Source organism: Capsicum annuum, chromosome 7 (genome assembly GCF_002878395.1).
Source record: "Capsicum annuum cultivar UCD-10X-F1 chromosome 7, UCD10Xv1.1, whole genome shotgun sequence".
In the NCBI taxonomy this organism is placed as follows: Eukaryota; Viridiplantae; Streptophyta; class Magnoliopsida; order Solanales; family Solanaceae; genus Capsicum; species Capsicum annuum.
The window spans coordinates 144,318,881-144,334,668 of NC_061117.1; positions in this window are offsets into that span (position 1 = coordinate 144,318,881).

Genomic DNA, 15,788 nt, shown 5'->3' on the forward strand with positions numbered 1-15,788 from the left:
GTATTGGTAATGATGAAAATATACTTATGGGGTACACGGAAATCCCCTACGTTTATAATTGTATATATGTATCATTTAGGGCTAAGGGTACACGAGAATCCCTCTACCCTATTATATCTTTTATTCTTATGGCTACACGTACTGGGGCTCATTCAAGGGGTAACACTGGACCCATATAGACCATGGGTGGATAATGATGGAAAATCTACACAAACCTAAGTTAAAGGTTTTAAATGCATGCTAAACCTGATTCCCTTTCTCGACGTGGTATATATATGTATGTATGTGATGGCATATGGTTATTTACTTTGGTTTTGAATAATGACATTATTTTATCCTTATTCCTGACTACATGCTAGTATTCACCTACTAACCCATCTTTGGGTGTTGTATCCCCATGTGATACAAGAACAGTCCATACCAAAGTGGTGAGCTTCCATACTCTGGAAGACTCTATTTCATGCCATTGTCTTCTTTTCATACTTTTTTTATTTCTTAGACTTTGGTTTTGGCTAAGGTCGGGGGCATGTCATGACCGAATGTTCTTTGATTTTTGTTAGAGGCTTTGTTTGACTACTATGGGCATAAACAATGTCAGTATTGGTGTCAACCTTGGCATTGGTGTTGGTATTGGTATTGGGGGTGACACCGATTGGATACTTGGTTGGATGTTTGGGTAGTTATGGTCATGAATTTTATTAAATTCGTTTCAATTATAATTGTTTTATCTTATTATATGTTCAGAATTCATCTGACATAGGGTACAGGGTAGCCATGCTTGGGTCTTGGGGATGGTTTCCTATCCCAATTAGGCTTGAGGCACCCAACACGACTAGGCCCTAGTTTGGGTCATGTCAAAACCAACGACTAATTACCTCTTGTAATGTTTTATTATCTCTCAGAAACATTTAAGTAACTCATCAAATACTCCCAATTCTCAAGGTCAAGAACACATAGGGCTTTTAAAAGGTTGATCAATTAGGGCTCTCAAGGCTGATTTCTCTGTGTACATTTTACTATTACAGGCAATTTACTCTTCTCTCATTGTTAATGTGTAAAAAACATGTGTTTTAAAGTATTGTTCATGAGATGTTATGTTGGTTTTGAAACAAAGGTTGGGGTTTTTGAATGTTTATGAACTAAATAATATTTCTCATGGTTTACATATGATTTTCATGCATTAATTATGGTTTTGAACTTGTGGGAGCATGGGTATGATGAATGAACTACGGAATTGTGATTTTCCCAAACTTATGATTTTTGAAGTGGTTATAATCACAACCCCATGATGTGAAATTGGTTTTAGTTTTGAGAAATGTGGGTATTTGTAAAACTGAACTAGTCTTGAACTATTGCATGATATAAAAAGGTACTTGAAATATAATGGTATGATTTAATGAACAAAGGGAGTCAGTGTTCCCCAATATGTATTAATGAACAAAGGGAGTTATTGTACCTAAGTTGATGGGAATTGTTTTAGCATGTTGTCATGCCTTAATGTGGAATGTGGTTAAATGAATGGAAATGTATGATACTTCTTTTATTTGGGCTCTAATAAGTTTTGTATAGCTGAGTTATGAAAGTGAAGGTCTCAGTGATAGATACTGGAAACCTCATATGTCGATGCGGGTCTCAAAATTACAAGGGTGGTTCGAGTCCCTCTTATTATTATTTCATGATTAGGGGGTTTGAGTCCTATGTAAATAATTATATGATCGGGTGCTTAAGATACCTTGGTAAATATTGGAGGGTTTGAGTCCCTTATGTGCATATATATATTAGATTATTCTTCGATTTGAGAGACTACACGCATTAGGGCCTGACTAAGGGGTAAGATCTTAGGCCCATATAGCTCATGGGTATTATTATATGATAGTTAAGCTACATAATCTAGGTCATGGTTTTGCAAAGCATGTTAAGCCTTGTACCCTATCTCGACATTTATTATACACAGACACATATATATATATATATATATATATATATATATTTATGTATTTGATTATGTGCATTGGTTTTGAATGATTTTAAATTGTTAATCATATCATTATTTTATCCTTATCTCTGAATTTCATGCTAGAGTTTACCCCATGCAATGTAGGAACTGGTTATACTTCTACTCCTCCTACTGAGCGACTTGGATTTGAGATCAGCTAGCGAGTCAAATTGAAGTGGTGGGCTTTCATACATTGGAAGACCCCATTTCATGATTGGTTTCTTTATATTTTGTCTATGCCTTTAGACTTGGATTTTTGCTATTATCGGGGGCATATCCTGACACTTTACTGATATTTAGTTTTGTATCATAGTTTAGAAAGATTTGTTTGGATTACTGTAGCTATTGGGTGATATCCGTCAGTCAGTTAGCCAATTGTCGATGGTTTGTTATGGACATGTATTTAAACTTTCTTAGAGTATTGTACACTATCTTGTTATATGCTCAAAATTCAGCCGACCTTGGGGTATGGTGTGTTTGGTTTGGTTATTTAAAGGGGGTAATCTCCGATACACGTTGGACTTGAGACACCCATCACGGCTAGTCCCTAGTTTGGGTTATGAAAAAGGTTGTATCAGGGCCTAGGTTTGGTGTTATTGGGCATCCAACATAGCTGTGTTGAGTAGAGTCTTATTTATGGGTGTGTAGTGCACCATATTTATAAGTGAGAAGCTACGAGACATTTAGGAATGATTCCTTTCTTATTGTTCTATTTCAAGTTATAGTGTCTAAGGTCTTGCGTCTCTCTTGCGTCTCTCTAATTCCTGTTTGTTCACTTTTCAGATCATGCCTCCCAGATGATCTGAAGCTCTTGGAAACTCCTCCATTTTACTTAAGGACAATGGTGATGGGACACACCTTGTTTATAGGTACAAACCCAGTCTAGGGATCCTGTTCTTGATTGCCCTCCAGGAGTTTTACCAATCTTCTCTAATCCTCCTCGAGCCCCTTAAGCTGAAGTGTTCAATGAGGAATTTCATCAGTCTATTCATATGTTGGCTCAGTTGGTGGATTCTCAGTCTGATCCTGTAGCTTTTGTTACTTCATCTTCTGAGGCCACAAGGGTTGGCCAGTTCATGAGGTTGAGTCCTCCTGTATTCACCGTTGTTAAGGTTGAGTAGGATCCTCAAGGTTTTATCGATGAGATTGACAAGATATTTAAAGTTATGTATGCTACTAATGTGGAAGGTGTCAAATTTGAAGCCTATCGATTGAAGGATGTAGCATACCAATGGTATGAGGAATGGGAACAGTCTAGGGGGAAATGACACCGAATCCACGCTATAAGATAATGTCTTTTGTACTTTTCTGGACTGATTCTATCCTCAAAAGATGATGAAGGAGAAAACGAATGAGTTTGTTAATCTGAAGCAAGGTAGGATGACAGTTAAGCAGTATGCCTTGAAATTTCATGAGTTGTCCCAATATGCTCCCGAGTTAGTGTCTAGAATGAGGGCTAGAATGAGGAAATATGGTTTTGGGTTGTCCTATGATTTAATTCTAGTAAGTAAGGATGCCTTGTTAAACAACATATGGATATGTCCTAATTGGTTGTGTATATACAACAGGTTGGGGAAGAGAACAAGAAGTAGGCAGAGATAGGGGAAAGGAAAAATAAGAAGTTTAGATTTTTCAAGCAGGGTGGAGGTCAATAGCAGAGTGGGAGAGATGATGGAAAGTGGTCTTACAAAAAGTGGAGGAGTTCTAGTACTTACTCTACGGCTAGTTCTCCTTATCGGCAACCATCGAGTGATCCTTGTTCTTAGCATGATAGTGGATTTAGTGCATAGGGTGCCCCATCTCAGGCTGGTGGGGATTAGTTCGTACCACCATATCCTCTTTTTAGATTAGCGGGCAAGTGTACCACAAGTTTTATAAAAAAGGAGGAACAAGTGTTTTAAATATAGTTAGATTTGTAACTTGAAGAGGGATTGTCCTTCTAAGGTTGCTTCAGGGGAAAATGAGATTCCTATTGCCACTTCATTAGCTCCTACACTAAAGGGTGCCTCTTCTGCTTCTAGTACCAGTACTAGTCGAAATATCTTATATTCCCTTGCTACCTGCCAGGAATCGGTGGCATATCCCATGTCGTCACTGGTATGTTATGACTCTTTGTTTGTGATGTGTATTACTTGATCGATCCAAGGTCTAATCTATGTTATGTGACTTCATTTATGGCTGTGCATTTTGGTTTTGGTTCCGAGTTTATCCCCAATCCCTTTTCTGTTTCAACCCCGGTGGGTGACTGTGGTTTTTAGAATAGTCTATAGGGGTTGTGTGGTATCTATTGGTGGTAGAGAAACTATTGTAAATTTGATAGAGTTAGACTTGGTTGATTTTGATGTCATAGTGAGGATGGATTGGTTGCATTTATGCTATGCCTCCTTAGATTGTAGAACCCATAAGGTCATGTTTAAATTCCTAAATAAGCCAGTCATTAAGTGGGAAATGGGTTCTCTGGTGCCTAAGGAAAGATTCATTGCATATCCTAGAGTCCAAAAGTTGATTTTCATGGGATGTCTTTATCATTTTGTTCGAGTTAAGGATTTTAACTCGAAGGGTCTTTCACTGAAATCCATTCCCATGGATAATGAGTTCTTTGAGGTTTTTCCTGATGATCTTCATGGAGTTCCTCTATATAGGGAGATTAATTTCGGGATTGACCTTGTTATCTCTATCGTTCCTTATAAAATGGCTCGACTGAGTTGAATGAGCTTAAGAAGCAATTAAAAGACCTCATTGACAAGGGTTTTATCCGTCCCAGTGTTTCCTTGGGGTGCTCCTATTTTGTTCGTACCTAAGAAGGATGCTTCCCTTTGAATGTTCATCGATTACCTTCATTTGAATAAGGTTACGGAGAAGAATAAGTATCCTCTTCCCCAGATTGATGATTTTTTTTACAAACTTTAGGGTGCTATATGTTTCTCTATATGGTCATTATGAATTTTTATTAATGTCTTTTGATATGGTCATTGTGAATTTTTATTAATGTCTTTTGGTTTGACTAATGCCCTAGCAACATTCATGGACTTGATGAATATGGTCTTCTGTTAGTTTCTGTATTTGCTTATTATCGTGTTTATAGATGATATTCTGGTGTATTCGAAGAATAAGGTCAATCATGCTGATCACCTCTGTATCAAGTTGCTATCAAGCCTCAAATCCCCTTCAGGGCGGACAAGCACCCGTAGCCATAAGGCTCGAGAGAACCAACCTATAACCCTGTACATCTCATGCATAATATGATAACCAAAAGTTCTACCAAATATGATACAATGCATCGATGAGAACAATATGGTGGGCAAGCACCAAATTATAAATACAAGACTTCACCGTTTGGGCCACCACATCTAAGAGACAAGACACTACCATGCTTAATTTCACATTGGTCTACAAAGCCTCTAAAAGATACATAGAAACTTAGTTAAGGTCGGGACAAACCCCCGCCTTAGTCTTAACTATGGTATGATACCAAAATATATAAAACAAACTCGGAAAGTCCCAAATAAAGCTGGAGCTCACCAATAGTCATTGGATATCTCGTGCTCCTACTAACAAGGTGTATTAGTTGAAGTACCCTTACCTTTAGCATTAAATACAGGCCCCCCATGTGGGACGTTAGTACAAAATATGTACTGAATATGTAAGGCTGAAGGTAACAACATATGATACAAAAGCTCAACAAAAATTAGATACAAGTGTATAAGTTGTTCTAGTACACCACCTTTATATATACTTGTGGGACTAGGTACACTGGATTCTTTTCTTCATTTTTACCCTCCTTACTTCATAATCTTTGTAATCCATATAATATAAATGACCAGTTGATTTGTGGTAGATAGATAAATTAGGATCAGATCATGCTAAGATTACGCCCCTGAGTTTCCACCCATATATAAACATTGGGATTAGCCAATGCTAGGCTGACTCCCCTAAGTTTCCATCTACATGATAAAGGTATCCGGATTGGCCCATGCTAGGCTTACGCCCTTAAGATGCTACCCATTCAATGCATATTGTGTTAGTTTATTTAGCCTTTGAGATTGTTACTTTGGAGGTCAGAATATTATGGTACCTTGGAATAATAATCTACCAGTAAGAGAAATTTAAATGGGCAATTAATGCAACAAGAATGAGGTACTTATTGGCACACAATGAAGCGTTCAGGAGCTAAAAATAACACATGGCCCTTATTTGACTAAACAGAGAACTTTTACAATTTCCTAATGAAAATAGACATGCAGGCTTAATAATAAGTATGTATTAAGGTGTTTCAACATGTTAGAGAGTGGGAACAAGGTCTTTGGCTACATGGGATATCATATGCTGCTATTATGTATCACTTGCTATAGGATACTTTGGAAGCTTACGTGATGGGACAAGTGTCCAATTTCATGCCAAAGAGTGTAAAATAGAGTATGCCTTACATACTTGGTTGTATAACTACGAAACTAACCCAACTTGATTTCCCACCTTATAGACTACTTATCTATAATAAAATATGTGGTCTACTAATATTAGCAACCAACCGACACATTTGGGCTACTTAACTTCACCAAAATAGAAGCTGGTCAGTAAGCCCTTAGTTTATCAATCAAGGGTGTCATTTTAACCCTTTATCCTCCAATTACATCCACATACCATGAAAATTCTAATAAGATCCCCCAAAATAACTTTGGCTTCATTACACCCTCCAAACGATACACAAAATAGAATGGTTAATAAATGTATACAATTAGCTCAGTGGTGTACCACCCCACCCTTCTTGTATATTTCAAAAAAAACTAATTACACATTTCCCCAACATCAACTCGGAAGCCCCCAACATACCCACATAAAACAGTCCACAAAACAACCCTAAATTTACCTTTGTCGCAATAACCAAATATTAAACTCATCATCGGTTGAGTTCTCAATAAAAACACATCCATAGTTATTTCCCAAATTCATATATAAGGAGGAAAAAATATAGCAGTCACCTTACCTTAATTTTCTATAATTTATCCTTTTAACTCAAACTCTTCAAGAACTTGAACTTTTCTTCGCACTTTATAAACCAAAGAAGAAAAAAAGTATCTCAATAACAAAGAAAAGTGAGTAGGTAGCTTGTTCTATATTCTACCATGTATTAATAACTAAGAACTTATAGCATGTTTTCCTAATCTTCCATGAGATAACTAAGCTAAACCTTAAGTTTTTTCACTTACCTTGGCTTGCAAAGTTTGGGGTTTCTTCCAAAACCCTAGAAATAAAAATAGGGTAGCTCCTTGTTGTTTTAGAGAGAGTAGAGAGAATTTGTAAAATATAATCCTTTTTGTGACTTAGCAATGAACTAATATGACCTGAAACTTGACCTTATAAAGGCCCTATTTTGGCTACCTATTTAGCTATATTTTGGACCTTAAAATTGGTCAAATTAGTCCAAGTAGGTAATGCACCTACTTAACGAGTTCAAGCTGCTCAAAAGGTCAAAGTAGGTGATGCACCTACTTAATTTCTTAGTTGGGCACAATTAAATTGGGCCTTGGCGGATTTGGGTGTTGGGCCATTTCTTATTTTCCTTCTCTCTTTTACTTAATTTGGGCCCAAATCTGATCCATGGACTTCGTCGATTAACTTGGCTCATGTAACTCAAGTAGGTGACTCAGCTACTTGCTTAATTAAGTCAAGAAAGCACCTCAACCAATTAATCCATTTTCAGCCCCTAATACCTCTAGTCTAACTTAAAACTTGCATATACTTGGTCACTTTAAACTTTGGATTGAAGTACCATCTTATGATCCCAAGTTTAGATAGTTGTATCAATGTTAACTTGGTTTTATCATAATAAAATGTATGAGCGACATCTACAATTCCATATACTCCATTAATACTCACGTAACAAATCTTATCCATTACCTAGACATAAGGCTATACAAAGTCCCATATGAATAGAACCAAAATATGCAAAATATGAGGTGTTACAGTTGCAAACTTCGAAAAATCAACATTTGGATGCTAAATAATCAAAGTGCAAATTCTGGTTAAAGGTTGTTACTTTTTTGGGTCATGTCATTTCTAGCAAAGGGATCATGGTGGATCTGTAGAAAGTTGTAGTGGTTATGAAGTGGCATAGGCCCATGACTTCAATCAATATTCGAAGCTTTTTTGGTTTAGCTGGGTACTATAGGATATTTGTGGAGAGTTTCTCAACTATAGCTTCATTTTTGGCTAAGTTGACCTTGAAAAGGGTGAGGTTCTTGTGGCCTAATACTTATGAGGGTAGTTTTGACAAGCTGGAAGATAACTTGACTTCAACTCTGATTTTGACTTTGCCCAAGAGTACTGATGGTTTTATTGTCTATTGTGATATGTCCCGTGTAGGATTTGGTTTTTTATTGATACAGCATGGCGGGGTGGTGGCCTACACTTCTAAGTATTTCAAAGTTCATGAGAAGAATTATTCAACTCATTACTTGGAGTTGTTAGTTGTGGTGTTCGCATTGAAGATTTAGCATCACTATTTGTATAGAGTCCATGTATATATCTTTTTTAATCATAAGAGTCTGCAATATGTGTTCACTCTGAAGGAGTTAAATCTCAGGTAGAAAAGGTAGCTTGAGTTACTAAAAGACTACGCCATGAGTCTCTACTATCACCTATGTAAAGCTAATATGGTCGCTAATGCTCTTAGCAGGTTATCCATAGGATTCTAGCTCACGTGGATGAGGATTAGCGGGAGTTGGTGAAAGATATTCACTATTTGGCCAACCTTGGAGTTTATCTATTGGACTATGAGGATAATGGTGTATCTATGCAAGAATTTGTGAAGTCATCCCTTGTTATTGAAATAAAGGAGAAACAAGTACTGGATTATTTCTCAATGAAGATTAAGGGAGATGTGGCTCAGCAAAATGTTGTAGTTTTTGAGATTAGTGGTAAAGGTATCTGGAAGTACCAAGAAAGATTATGTGTTTTGATTTAGATGGGTTGAGAGAGGATCTTGGTTGAGGCTTATGAGTTGTGTTATGTTATTCATCCTGGATCAATGAAGATGTATCATGATCGTAGGAGATTTATTGGTGGAATAATACAAAGCAAGATGTGGCCAGTATTGTGGATGTATGGCGTGTTAAAAAGTGAAGATTGAGCACTCAAGGCCCAATTGATTGGCTCAAGAGATTGAACTGCCAGTGTCAAAATGAGAGATAATTAATATGGATTTCATCACCGATCTTCCTTTGTCTCACAATCAGTTTGATTTAATTTGGGTTATCATGGATAGGATAAATAAGTCTACTTTTTTTTTGCTAGTGAGGACTAATTATTCGACAGAGGATTATGTGAAGTTATTCCTCTAAGAAATTATAAAGTTGCATGGGGTGCCTATTTCTACCATGTCAGATTACGGTACTCAGTTCTGATCACATTTTTGGCATTCATTTCAGAGAGGTTTGGGAACTAAGGTAAGCCTTAGTACTGCTTTTCACCTATAGTCGGATGAGCAAGCAGAAAATATTATCTAGACATTGGATGATATGCTTCAAGATTACGTGATTGACTATGGTAGTAGTTGGCTTGATCATCTTTCTCTTATATAGTTTGTGTTTAATAATAGCTACCAATCTAGTATTGGTATAGATTCATTTGAGGCGTTGTGTGGTAGGAGGTGTAGGTCTCCTATTTGGTTGTTCGAGGTTAGTGAGGTAGAGATATTTGGCCTGGATTTGGTTCACTAAGAAATGGAGAAGGTGAAAATGATTCGGGATAGAGTTAAATCTTTCCAAAGTTGCCAAAAGTCCTATGCATATGTGAGGCATAGGGAGTTAGAGTTTGAGGTTGGCGATTGGGTGTTCTTGAAGGTATATTCCATGATGAGAGTAATTCAGTTTGGGAAGAAAGGGAAGCTCAGTCCCCAATATGTTGGCCCATACTTGGTCTTGAAGAGGGTTGGTAATGTTGCGTATGAGTTGGAGTTGCCTCCTATTTTGAACTCCATTCATTCGGTGTTTCATGTTTCAATGTTGAGAAAGTGCATGGGTAATCCTTCAGTGATTATTCCTTCAGAGGAGGTGGGTGTTTTAGATTCCTTATCATATGAGGAAGTTTCAATTAAAATTTTGGATCGGCAAGTTCATCGATTGTGGACGAAAGATGTAGCTTTGGTAAAGGTTCTATGGAGGAACCATAAGGTTGAAGAGGCTACTTAGGGAGTCGAAGAGGACATAAAGTTCAAGTATCCATTCTTGTTTTATGCTCTGGATAATCATGCGCAAGGTATGTGTTTTTCTTAACATCTTTGGTTTCTGACTTTGTTAAAGAAAAGAGTGATTTTTTTGGCATCTTGATTCTTTGAAAGGGTGTCAAATTATGCCCACAAATGCCTTGTCCCATCATTTGAGGATGGATGATCCAAGTGGGAGAGAATTGAAACACTCTGGATTTTGTCCATTGAAAATTTCCTGAGCTTTAAGCTTACTGACTTGGGTCCGACTAGACCCTACGAGTCATAGGGTGTCTTGATGAGTCAGTAGGATGAGTTGTAACCAAACTAGTATGTTTGTGGATTGATTCTACTCTGAGTACAAGTGTCTCACTAAGATTCGTTATAAGATGTTATGAGTTCTTACGTGTAATCGTAGGGTGTTCAGTGCATGCCCCAATTTATGTTTTATGTTTACTATGACTAGACCCTACGAGTTGTAGGGTCCCATTACGATTGGTGCCATTGAATTGTAAGGATAATAGTGAAGGCTTTGTTGGTCGTACTACCTTGTCTACGACCCATGGTGATGAGTTGTAAGGGTGTTTACGAGTCAAGGAGTTTACTCATAATCAAAGGTGACACTTTTTAGCTTTTTAAGTTATGGTCAATCTAAACATTGACCCTCTTAACCAAATAGAAAACCATGACTTTTAACCTTTTTTAGGGTGCCATTATATCTCAGAAACAGCTAATAAACTCCTCAAACACTCCCAATTCCTCAAGGACAAGAATACTTAGGATTTTTAAAATGTTGATCAATTAGGGCTTTAAACGGTAATTTCTCTTTGTATATCTTAATATTACAGGCATGCTACTCTTCCCTCATTGTTAATTTGTAAAAAACATGTCTTTTAAAGGATTTTTTTCACGAGTTATTATGTTGGTTTTGAAACAAAGGCTGGGGTTTTTGAATGTTTATGAATTAAACCATGTTTCTCATGGTTAACATATGATTTGCATGCTTTAATTATTGTTTTTAATTTATGGGTGCATGTGTATGGTGAATGAACTAGGGAATTGTGATTTTCCCAAACTTGTGTCTTTTGAAGAGGTTCAAACCCCAACCCTATAATGTAAAATTAGTTATAGTTATGAGAACTTTGTGAATTTGTAAAATTGAACTACTCTTGAACTATTGCATAATATAAAAAGGTATTTGAAATACAAGGTTTAATTTAATAAAAAAAAAGATTCAATATACCCCAATGTGTATTAATGAACAAAGGAAGTTGTTCACCTAGGTTAATGGGAATTATTTTGTCATGTTGTTGTTACCTTGCAAGTGTAGTTGGTTTGGCGATATCAAAATTATATGGCTTAATGTGGACTATGGTTAAATGAATGGGAATGTGTGATACTTATTTTAATTATGCTCTAATAAGGGTTGTGCAACTGAGTCGTGAAAGTAGAGGTTTGAGTGATAGGTACTGAATACTACATTTGTCGATGCAGGGGTCAAACTGACTAGGAAGGATCGAGTTTCCCATAAATCATTATATGATTAGGTGCTTAATACACCTGGGTATATGTTTCAAAGTTCGAGTCCCCCATGTGCATATATATATGAGATTACTCTTTGATTCATGCAGCTACACGCACGCACTAGGGTCCGACCACAAGGTAAGAGCTGGGGACCATATAGCTTGTGAGCTACACAATCCAAGCTAAGATTTTTAAAAGAATGTTAAGCCTTGTTCCAAATCCTGGCATGTGATATATATAAATATATTATATGTTTATGTATTTGATTATGTGCATTGATTTTGAATGATTTTAAATTGTTCATCATATTATTATGTTATCCTTATGATCGTGTTTCATGCTAGCATTTACCCCGCTAACCATCTTTCGATGTTGTATACCCATGCAATGTAGGAATAGTTCATACTTCTACTTCTCCTGCTCAATGACTTAGATTCAGGACCAGCTAGCAAGTCAGATTGAAGTGGTGAGCTTGCATACTTCGGAAGACCCCATTTCATGATTATGGTTTTCTTTACATTTTGGCTATTTCTTTGGATTGGGTTGTTTGCTATTATTGGGGGCTTTTCCTGATAGATTATTGATATTCTATTCTTGATCATAGTTTAGAAGTCTTAGTTTGGACTAATATGGCTATTGGGCAGTATTAGCCGATCGATTGACCGGTTGTTGATGGTTGGTTATGGTCCTTCATTTAAACCCTCTTAGACTATTGTACACTATATTGTTATATGCTCAAAATTTAACCAGCATTGGGGTATGGTGTTTTTTGTTTGGTTAGGTGCATGGGGTGATCTCCATTCCACATGGGACTTGAGATAATCGTCATAGCCAGGCCCTAGTTTTGGTTGTGACATTATCACTATTATATATGATAATTGGCCTATAGAAATGATATTGCTCTTAGTCATGATACTTGATCTATAGATACAAGATGCCTCATTGATGTGATATACCTCGTAGTTATGAGTTATGCTTATTGATGCATTAAGCCTCTTAGAAGCTAGATGCCTTTTATGTGTGACGATGATTGTAGATATGCTTCATAGCTTATAGTGATATTATTCCTCATGAATGCGATATGGACTATAATTATGAGATGATTTATATATACATGATTATTGATATGAGATCCAGATACATATGTCTGACTAAGGCCATGATTATAATGTTATAATTATTCCGGACATATTATTGGGCCTAAGGCCATGTTATTATATTTGTTGGGTATCTGGAAAGTGTTTATCCATGTAAAGGATAGGTGTAGTTTATGAATATATATATATATATATATATATATATATATATATATATATTTATATATACCTCTTCAGCATAGGATGGAGGAAGATGCGGTATGACGTTTATGATTCTAATGGTTGAATAATGGTAGTGGCATGCATATATTTGGTACATTCAGAATTCATTGCATTGATGATTGATACGATTCTGATGAGATTATTATGTCATTATTGTTGTCACTAACTAAGAGTTAAAATCCACTTTGCATCTTAAAAATAGATTTCTTCACAATGATAACTGCCTAGTTTAATGGATAATCTATATGTATAAAAGAGGTTAATAATGGTGATTTAAAGATTTGACCAAGACAGATTCCAGTCCATGAATTGATACAAATAATTATTCCTATCGTGAGATATTTCAATCCTTTTTACAATTTATATTTCTTAGTCCCGAAGATTACTTCAAGCAAAGGATGTATGAACTTACGCTATTTTAGCCTCGTCTTGAGTTCGTGCACCTATTAATATATGCTTATTGATAATGTGACATTGATGGTAAACGATGAATTATGAAAATATACTCTACCTTGCCTCTCTTTTCATGATCATATAACTTTAGCCCTTATGTGGTTTGCATTTTACTTTAGCACTTGTGGGGCTTGCCTTTTATTTTAGCCCTCACGGGGCTTGCTCTTTAATATTGTCATTGATTAGGATATTATAATTATATGATGATACTCATCAAGGCCAGAGTACTTTGTTATGATATGATGATACCTAACAAGATCGGAGGATGTTATAATATTGTGATGATACTAAGCAATGCAAAAGAATATTATGATGAAGTGATGATACCCAAAAAATCCAAAGGATATTGTGATTATGATATTGATACCCGGCAAGTCCGAAGGTTAATTCTGGAGAAGATGGTTATGATGATAAGATTATGATATTTATTGTGTATCTTGCATTCATTCCTGCATGTGCATCGCCTATCACTAGTATACGCCTATGTCAATTAGCTAGTGTCAGGAGACTACATAGATATGGGTGATAACTCTGCCTTGTGTTATTGTCTTCTGATTGAAAATTTCGAGCCTAGGGTAGTGCGACGACTAGGTATTTGGTTGTTCGAAATATCCGATAATTACGCGGTTATTGACATTGTTATTATCATTGTTATGTCAAGTTTATGATAGATTGGTAATTGATTTGATATCGAGAATTGAGGTATGATTCCAACGTCTTTTATCTTATGATTACATTATTATTATGCATGACCATCTATGAACTTGATATATGGATTAGAACCTTGAGTATTCTAGAACTAGCTCCTACTATGATAATGATGTATTAAATAGCTAGTCTAATGACATAGGTTGTATTTTGAGTAGACCTTGGTTATGTACTTATATATATATATACATACTTAGCTATATGTAGCTATGGTGTTTCCATACATCCCTTTATTTATTTATTTAGATCACACATTCATTTCTTATCTTTGTATATTGCTGTATAATCTTCATTCGTCCTTTATTATTATATAGGCCAATGATATATGGTATAGTGTTGAGATTTCTAATTGTGGATAGAATAGGATAGTTCATCCTTGATATTTTCATAGCCTTATTATGTTAGTCTCTTGGTCATGAATAGGATAGGTTATCCTTATTATGTTATTGGCTATTTTGTGGTTGTTAAATATTAGGTGTAGTTTCCATTTTTTTATATGTTATACATATCTTATTTATCTTTGGTGCTCAGTTAGTCGTTGCCTACAGAGTACCATTTGTTTGGTACTCATAATGCACTTCTGCTTCTTATAAATGATAGTATAGGTTATCATTGATGATGTGTACATCTTGCGGAGTAGCCATGGTTCAAAGACTTAAGAGTGATTTTATGACGTTAGGAGTATTACTTATCTCTTTCTTATGTATTATACTAGTCTCCATGTTGTACTCAGAGATAAGCTAAATTGGTGTATTCAATTGCACTTCACTTTGCGCTCTTATATTATTAGCAACTCTTGTACTGATACCACTAGGGTTTGGGGATTTATTTATGTATTAGATAAATTTTAATATTTATTCCTTATTCTTTCTTTATTTTATTTGGTAGTCTATTACTAGCTATTTAGGACAACGAGCTTGGATTGCCTACTAGTGGGTTATAGTATGCGTCATCATGATCTATGAAATTAATTCGTCATAAATCGATATCAGAGCGTAGGTTTCACCAGTGTGTTTTTACTAGAGCTAAGTAATTAGTAGAGTCATGTAAATTAGTGTAGAGACATCCGTAACCTATCTTTCAGAGGCTATAGGGAAATTTTAGGAAATTCACTTCTTGACTTCTTATTGTGTGTCTGCTTTTCTATGACCATTTAACATATCCTTTGACTATATTTTATCCCTAAAGAATAATGCACGATGATTGACATTATCGACAGATACGAATGAGACTCCAACACATCTTTCTAGAGTTTTAGTACAACATCAAACAAGATAGTCAGAGATGAATATCAAAGATCTTCAGTGTCTGCCAAAAAGGATTTGACATTCATCTTTCAGATTTGAGTGATGATTTTAGATCTTTCTCAGTCATGGATAGTATTCAAGTCATCAACCATTCTTAGGCCAGAGTTGGGTATATTAGTGTTCATCTAGGTTCTTGAATAGTTTCTAAGTGCGAGATTGGAGTTCTGGAGTGTCCTTGGCATATTCTTATGCTATATTTTTCTAAGCCATACTTGGTGAATGGATTTGTTAAAGGACTAGCATTGCCACTTCATTTAGTAGTGGAGCACTTGATAGCA